The sequence below is a fragment of the Geospiza fortis genome, unplaced genomic scaffold, assembly GCF_000277835.1.
Source record: "Geospiza fortis unplaced genomic scaffold, GeoFor_1.0 scaffold539, whole genome shotgun sequence".
Taxonomy (NCBI): Eukaryota; Metazoa; Chordata; class Aves; order Passeriformes; family Thraupidae; genus Geospiza; species Geospiza fortis.
In genome coordinates, this window is record NW_005054783.1 from 55,110 (window position 1) to 64,080 (window position 8,971).

Consider the following 8,971-nt stretch of genomic DNA (forward strand, 5'->3'; position numbering starts at 1 on the left):
GCTCGGGAGGGATTGTCGCACGGGAAGCACTACTGGGAAGTGGAGCTGGGAGGCGGCAGTGACTGGGAGCTGGGCGTGCTCCGGGAGGAGGTGCGGGATTCCCTGCGGGATTCCCTGAGGGATTTCATCCAGGATTCCTTCCCGGATTCCCTGCAGCATCCCCTGCAGGATCCCATCCCAGATTCCACCCTGGATTCCCTGCGGGATGATTCCCTGCGGGATGATTCCCTGCGAGATTCCCTTCGGGATCCCATCCCGGATTCTCTGCAGGATCCCCTGCAGAATTCCACCCCAAATTCCATCCCAGATACCATCCTGAATTCCCTGCGGGTTCCTATCCCGGATCCCATCCCAAATTCCATCCCAAATTCCATCCCGAATTCCATCCCAGATCCCGTCCCCAGTTCCCTGCGGGATCCCATCCCAGATCCCATCCCGAATTCCATCCCAAATTCCATCTCGAATTCCATCCTGGATCCCATCCTAGATCCCATCCTGGATCCCATCCCGGATCCCATCTCAGATTCCCTGCAAGATTCCATTCAGGATCCCATCCCAAATTCCATCCCGGATCCCATCCCCGATTCCCTGAGGGATCCCATCCCAAATCCCATCCCAAATCCCATCCCCAATTCCATCCCAGACCTCGTTCCAGATCCCAACCTGGATCCCATCCCGGATCCCATCCCCAGTTCCCTGAAGGATCCCATCCCAAGTTCCATCCCAAGTTCCATCCCAGACCCCGTCCCGGATCCCGTCCTGGATCCCATCCCGGATCCCATCCCCAGTTCCCAGCGGGATCCCATCCCGTATCCCATCCCAGATCCCATCCCCAGTTCCATCCCAGACGCCGTCCCGGATCCCATCCCCAGTTCCCAGCGGGATGATCCCTTCTCCTCCGTCGCGGAGGAAGCGGCGCCAGCCCTGGGGTGTTCCCGGGGGGAATTCCGGCTGCGGGGCGGGAGGCTGGAGCGGGATTCCGGGCGCTGCCGCGTGCTCGGGGTGCTGCTGGACCAGGAGCGGCGCCTGCTCCAGTTCTTCGACGCCGAGGAGAAGCAGCTCCTGGGATCCGCGCCCCTGAAAATTCCCGGGAATCTCTTCCCGTTCTTCAGGCCAGGATCGGGCGGGAATGGTCTGGGAATCCGACCCGTGAGGGCTTGAAATAGACCTGGGGAATATTTGCGTGTAAAAATTAAATTTTCTGGTGTCTATTCAAATTATTCTCATTTTAAAATTCCAATTATCCCCTAGAACAAACTCTTTGAAACACTTGCAATTAAAAATTAAATTCCCAATTTAATATTAAAATAATTCTCATTTAGTTATTTCAAATATTCACTGACACGAACCCAAACATTAGACCTAAGCACAAACCTACCACTAGCCCTAATCCTTACCCAAAACCAAATTAGAATTTAAATATTCAAATTATTCCTATTTTAATATTACACTTATCCCCTAACCCTGTCACTGATGATGACTCAAACCCAAACCCAAACCCAAAACCCGACCCTAACCCTAACCCTAACATTTATATACTCAAATTATTCTCATTTTAAAATTCCAGTTATCACCTAGCACAAACCCTTCGAAATATTCACATTTAAAGATTAAATTCCCTGTTAAATATTCAAATTATTCGCATTTTGAAATTGCAGTTATCCACTAGCAAAACCCCTTTGAAATGTTCACATTTAAAGATTAAATTCCCTGTTAAATATTCAAATAATTCCAATTTTAAAATTTCAAATATTCACTGATGCTAACCCTAACCCAAACACTAACCCTAAGTGTAAGCCTAACTCCGACCCTAACCCTAACCCAAAACCAAATTAGAATTTAAATATTCAAATGATTCCTATTTTAATATTACACTTAACCCCTAACCCTGACACTGATGATGACCCAAACCCAAACCCAAACTCCGACCCTAACCCTAACCCTAACATTTATATATTCAAATTATTCTAATTTAAAAATTCCAATTATCCCCTAGGCCAAACCCTTTGAAATATTCACATTTAAAAATTAAATTCCCTGTTAAATATTCAAATAATTCTCATTTAATCATTTCAAATATTCACTGACGCTAACCCAAACATTAAACCTAAGCCTAAACCTACCACAATCCCTAATCCTTACTCAAACCCAAATTTGAATTTAAATATTCAAATTATTCCTATTTTAATATTACAATTATACCCAAAACCAAAACCTGACCCTAATCCTAACCCTAACATTTCTATATTCAAATTATCCTCATTTTAAAATTCCAGTTATCCACTAGGCAAAACCCTTTGAAATGTTCACATTTAAAAATTTAATTCCCTGTTAAATATTCAAATAATTCTCATTTTATTATTTTAAATATTCTCTGACACGATCCAAACTCTAACCCTATGCCGAGCCTAACTCTAACCCTAATCCTTACCCAAACCCAAGCTAGAATTTAAATATTCAAATTATTCCTATTTTAATATTACAATTATCCCCAAACCCTAACCCTGACACTGACAATGACCTTCACCCAAACCAAAATAGTAAATGGAATAAATAAATGGAATAGTCTCATTTAAAAATTAAATTTCCAGTTAAATACGCAAATAATTGTCATTTTAATGTTCCAGATTTTCATTGATTGTAACACTAAACCTCACCCTAAACTTAACCCTAAAACTAATCCTCAGCCTTTGTAATAATCACTCACAAAAATTAGATTCCCAGTTAAATATTCAAATAATTCTCATTCCAATATGCCAAATATTCACTGACCATAGACCTCACCCTAAACCCATCCCTAATCCTAACCCTAAATATGACCATGACCTAACCCTAACCCTAATCCTTATCGTAACCCAAATTCAAATTTAAATATTCAAATTATTCCCATTTCAATATTACAATTATCCCCTAACCTTACCCTGATATGACAATGACCCTAAACCTGACCCTAATCCTAAACCTATGGAATATTTGCATTGAAAATTAAATTCCCTGTTAAATATTCAAATCATTCTCATTTTAAAATTACAATTATCTCCTAAGCCTAAACTGAACCCTGATCCTTTGGAATATTCAGTTTAAAAATTAAATTCCCTGTTAAATACTCAAATTATTCTCATTTTAATATTCCAATTATCCCCTAATCCAAATCCTAACCCTAAGCCTAAACTTAACCCTTTGGAATATTCATGTTTAAAAATTAAATTCCCAGCTAAATATTCAAATAAAACTCATGTTAATATTCCAAATATTCACTGACTGTAACCCTGAATGTGACCCTAACACTGACCCTTTGGAATATTTGGTTTAAAAATTAAATTCCCTGGAAAATATCCAAATTATTCGAATTTTAAAATTCCAATTATCCCCTAAGCCTAACCCTAACCTCAACCCTAACCAGAACACATTGGAATATTCACTTTTAAAAATGAAATCCCTATTAGATATTCAAAGTATTCTCATTTTAATATTCCAAATATTTACAAACTGTTACTGTGACCTTTACACGAACCCTAAACCAAATTCCAATGTGAATATTCAAATTATTCACATTTAACATTCAAATTATCCCCTAACCCTGACCTTAACCCCATGCAAAACTCTGACCCTAAACCTAAACCTAACACTAACCCTAAATCTAACCCTAGCCCAAATTCCATTTAAGTATTCTAATTAATTTCATTTTAATATTCCAAATATTCCCTGATCCTAACCCTGACCCTAACCCTAACCCTATGGAATATTTGCATTTAAAAATTAAATTCCCAGTTAAATATTTTAATTATTCTCATTTTAAAATTCCAATTATCCCCTAACCCAAATACTAACCCAAACCCTAACCCTAACACAAACCCTTTGGAATATTCGTGCTTAAAAATTAAATTTCCTGTTAAATATTCAAGATATTCTCATTTTATTATTCCAAAAATTTACTAACAGTAACCATGATCTTAACCCTAACCCTAATCCAAATTCCAATGTGAATATTCAAATTATTTGCATTTAATATTCCAATTATCCCTTAATCCTGACCCCGAGCCCAACCAATACCCTAACCCTAAACCTAAACCTAAGCCTAAACCTAAATCTAACCCAAATTCATATTTAAATATTCAAATTCTTTGCATTTTAATATTCCAAATATAACTCTAACCCTATTTGCTTTAAAAATTATTTTAAAACTATGATATAAAATATAATATTATATTAAAATATTATACAAATTAAAAAGTTTAATTATTCTCATTTAAATATACCAGTTATCACCTCACCCTAGGCGACAGCAAGGGGGATGGACATGGAGACACCCAGCAGGAGAGGACGAGTCGAAAGGAAATCCTAATTTGTGGGTGGGAAACATGAGGGGAGAAAAGGGCAGGAAAAAGTGAGGCAAAAAATTGGAAAATAATGGAAAAAAGGGTGGAAAATGTGAGGGGAGAAAACGGAGGAAAAGGTGAGGGGGAGAAAATGGTGGAAAACGTGAGGGAAGAAAATGGAGGAAAATGTGAGGGGGAGAAAATGGTGGAAAATGTGAGGGGGAGAAAATGGTGGGAAATTTGAGGTAAAAAACTGGAAAATGTGAGGGGAAAAAAGGGAAACATGGGGGAAGAATGGGTGGGAAACATGAGGGGAGAAAAGAGCAGGAAACATGAGTGGAGAAAATGGAGAGAAACATGAGGGGGGAAAGGGCAGAAAAGGTGAGGTAAGAAATGGGGAAGAAGAGAAAAAAGGTGGGAAATGTGAGAGGAAAAATGGCAGGAAATGTGAGGGGAGAAAATGGAGATGAACATGAGGGGGAGAAGAGCAGAAAAGGTGAGGTAAAAAATGGGAAAGATAAGGGGGGAAAGGGTGGGAAACATCAGCGTAGAAACTGTTGGGAAATGCGAACGGAGAAAATGGTGGGAAACGTGAGGAGAGAAAATGTGGGGAAACATAAGGTAAAAAATGGGAAATGTGAGGGAAAAAAGGGTGGGAAACATGAGAGGAAAAATGGTGGGAAATGTGAACGGAGAAAATGGTGGGAAACGTGAGGAGAGAAAATGTGGGGAAACATAAGGTAAAAAATGGGAAATGTGAGGGGGGGAAATGGGTGGGAAATGTGAGAGGGAAAAGAGCAGGAAACATGAGGGGAGAAAATGTCAGGAAACATGAGGGGAGAAAAGATGGAAATGTGAGAGGAAAAGACTGTGAAACATGAAGGGGAAAAGATAGAAAAGGTGAGGTAAAAAATTGGAAAGATAAGAGGGAAAAGGGTGGGAAATGTGAGAGGAAGAAATGGTGGGAAACGTGAGGGGTAAAATGTTGGGAGATGTGAGGGGAGATAATGGAGGGAAACATGAGGGGGAAAGGGCGTGAAACATGAGGGGAAAAGGGCAGGAAAGGTGAGGCAAAAAATGAGAAACGTGAGGGGAAGATTGGTGGGAAATGTGAGAGGAAAAAGAGGAGGAAATGCAAGGGCAGAAAAGAGTAGGAAACAAGGGGAGAAAAGAGAGGGAAATGTGAGGGGAGAAAAGAGCAGGAAACATGAGCAGAAAAGAGTAGGAAACGTGGGGGGAAAAGGGCAGAACATAAGGTAAGAGAATGGGAAACATGAGGGGGGAAAAGGGTGTAAAACGTGAGGTAAAAAAAGAGAAATAAGAGGATGAAAGTGGTGGGAAGCATGAGGGGAGAAAATGTTGGGAAATGTGAGGGGAGAAGGGAGGAAATGATAAGGTAAGAAAATGGGAAACATGAGGGGGAAAGAGGATGGAAAATATGAGATAAAAAATGAGAAATAAGAGAGGGAAATGGTGAGAAGTGTGAGGGGAGAAAATGTTGGGAAATGTGAGGGGAGAAGGGAGGAAATGATAAGGTAAGAAAATGGGAAACATGAGGGGGAAAGAGGATGGAAAATATGAGGTAAAAAATGAGAAATAAGAGAGTGAAATGGTGAGAAGTGTGAGGGGAGAAAATGTTGGGAAATGTGAGGGTGAAATTGCCAGGAAACATGAGGGACGAAAGAGGGTGGAAAATATGAGGTAAAAGATCAGAAACATGAAGGCGAAAATGGGGGGAAGCATGAGCGGAGAAAATGTTGGGAGATGTGAGGGGGAAAGAGGGTGGAAAATATGAGGTAAAAAATGGGAAACGTGAGGGGGGAATGGGTGGGAAATGTGTGAGGAGAAAAGAGCAGGAGATGTGAGGGGAGAAAAGGGCGGGAAACGTGAGGGGAGAAAAAGGGCGGGAAATGTGAGGGGAGAAAAGGGCGGGAAACGTGAGGGGAGAAAAAGGGCGGGAAACATGAGGGGACAAAAGGGCGGGAAACGTGAGGGGAGAAGGGTGTGATGCATGAAGGAAAAAGGGCGGAAATCATCAGGTAAGAAAATGGGAAACATGACGGGGAAAGAGGGTGAAAAATGTGAGGTGAAAAATGAGAAATGAGAGGGTGAAAATGGTGAGAAGTGTGAGGGGAGAAAGTGTTGGGAAACATGAGGGGGGGAAAAGGAGCAGGAAAACATGAGGTAAAAAATGGGAAATGTGAGGGGGGGAAAAGGGTGGGAAATACGAGGTAAAAAATGGGAAATAAGAGGGGGAACATGCCAGGAAACATGAAATGGGAAAAGGCCAGAAAATGTCAGGTAAAAAATGGGAAACATGGGGGGCGTAGAAATGGTGGAAAATGTGAGGGGAGGAAAAAGGGCAGGAAATGTGAGGGGGAAAGAGGGTGGAAAATGGGAAGTAAAAAAAGATCAATAAAAGGGTGAAAATGCCGAGAAACCTGATGGGGAAAAGGCCAGAAAACATGAGGTAAAAAATGGGAAATGTGAGGGTGAAAATGGCAGGAAGCATGAGGGGAGGAAATGTTGGGAAATGTGAGGGGGAAAAATGGTGGGAAATGTGAGGTAAAAAATGGGAAATAAGAGGCTGGAAATTGCAGGAAACATGAAAGGGGGGACGAAATGTTGGGAAACGTGAGGGGAGAAAATGGTGGGAAATGTGAGGGGGAAAGAGGGTGGAAATTATGAGGTAAAAAATGGGAAACGTGAGGAGGAAAAGGCCAGAAAACGTGAGGTAAAAATGAGAAATAAGAGAGTGAAAATGGCAGGAAGCATGAAGGGAGAAAATGCTGGGAAAAGTGAGGGGGGAAAGGGGCAGAAAATGTGAGATAAAAAATGGGAAATGTGAGTGGAAAATATCAGGAAATGTGAGGAGGAAAAAGGCCAGAAATGTGAGGTAAAAAAAGGAAAATAAGAAGGTGAAAATGGTGGGAAACATGAAGGGAGAAAATGTTGGGAAATGTGAGTGGGAAAGAGGGTGGAAAACGTGAGGTAAAAAAAGGGAAATGTGAGGGGGAAAAAAATAGAAAAATAGGAAATAAGAGGGGGAAAATGTCAGGAAACATGAGGTAAAAAATGGGAAATAAGAGGGTGAAAATGTAGGGGAACATGAAGGGAAAATGTTGAAATGTTGGGAAACAGGAGCAGAAATGTGGGAAATGTGAGCTGAGCAGCCTCTGGCAATGGTCAATAAAATAAATAAATAAATAAATAAATAAATAAATTAAAAAAAATAATAGATTTATGAAATATATTGCTATATCATTATATATTATATTTTATTTTTATTATATAAATTTATTATTGTCATTGTAAGTATTATTAACATAATTATTGTTGTTATATACTATTAATAATAGCAGTAGTAATAGTAAAAAAATAATTTTGAAGTAAACCCCGGAAATCCCTCACTCGGGGAGCAGGAAAGCAGCAAACAGCCCTTGGGTTTTTTTGGGAAAAACCTAAATCAAGTCATTTCTCTATTCCCCTGCACGGAAACGCGTTTGTGGGGAAAGCTGAGGGCTTCTGGGGTTAAATTCGACCAAAAATCTCCAATTCCATGTTCAGTTCTCTGTCTGGGGCAGCCCCGCCGCGTTCTGCCGCCTCCTGCCCCAACCCCGGCGAGTTAAAATCCCCCAAAACCTCGGAATTTCCCGAAAACCTCGGTTTTTCCCCTAACATCTCGTGTTTTTCCCCAAAACCTCGGGTTTCTCCCTAAAACCGCGGGATTTTCCCAAAAAAACCCCTCGGGCTTCTCCCTAAAATCGCGGCTTTCTCCCTAAAATCTCGGTTTTTCCCCTAAAATCTCGGTTTTCTCCCCAAACCCCGGCTTTTCCCTCAGACCCTCGGGGAATTTTCCCTAAAATCTCGGACTTTTCCCTAAAACCGCTAGATTTTCCCCCAAAACCTCGGGATTTCCCATTAAATTTTCGGATTTGTCCCTAAAACCACCGGTTTCTCCCTAAAATCGAGGATTTTCCCCCAAAACCTTGGGTTTCTCCCTAAAACCTCGAGTTTCTCCCTAAAACCCTCGGGTTTCTCCCTAAAATCTCGTGGTTTTTTCCCCAAAATTTCGCGGTTTTCCCACTAAAATCTCGGGGGTTTTCCCCCTAAAATCTCGGGTTTCTCCTGAAAACCTCGTGTTTTCCCTAAAATCTCGGATTTTTCCCTAAAACCGCTAGATTTTCTCCCAAAACCTCGGGATTTCCCATTAAAATTTCGGATTTGTACCTAAAAACACGGGTTTCTCCCTAAAACCTCACGATTTCACCCGAAAACCTCGCTTTTCCCCCCAAAGCCTCGGGTTTTTCCCTAAACCCTCTAGTTTTCCCTAAAAACTCGGTTTTCTCCATAAAACCGAGAGATTTTTCCCCAAAATCTCGGGATTTCCCATTAAAATCTCGGATTCTTCCCTAAAACCACCGGTTTCCCCTAAAATGGCGGATTTTTCCCCAAAACCTCGGGTTTCTCCCTAAAACCTCGAGTTTCTCCTTAAAATCTCGGGTTTCTCCCTAAAACATCAGGTTTCTCCCCAAAACCTCGGGTTTCTTCCTAAAATATCGGGTTTTCTCCCTGAAACTTCTGGTTTTCCCCTAAAACCTCTTTTTTTTTCCCCAGAATCTCTTTTTTTTCCCCAAAAAAACCTGTGTTTC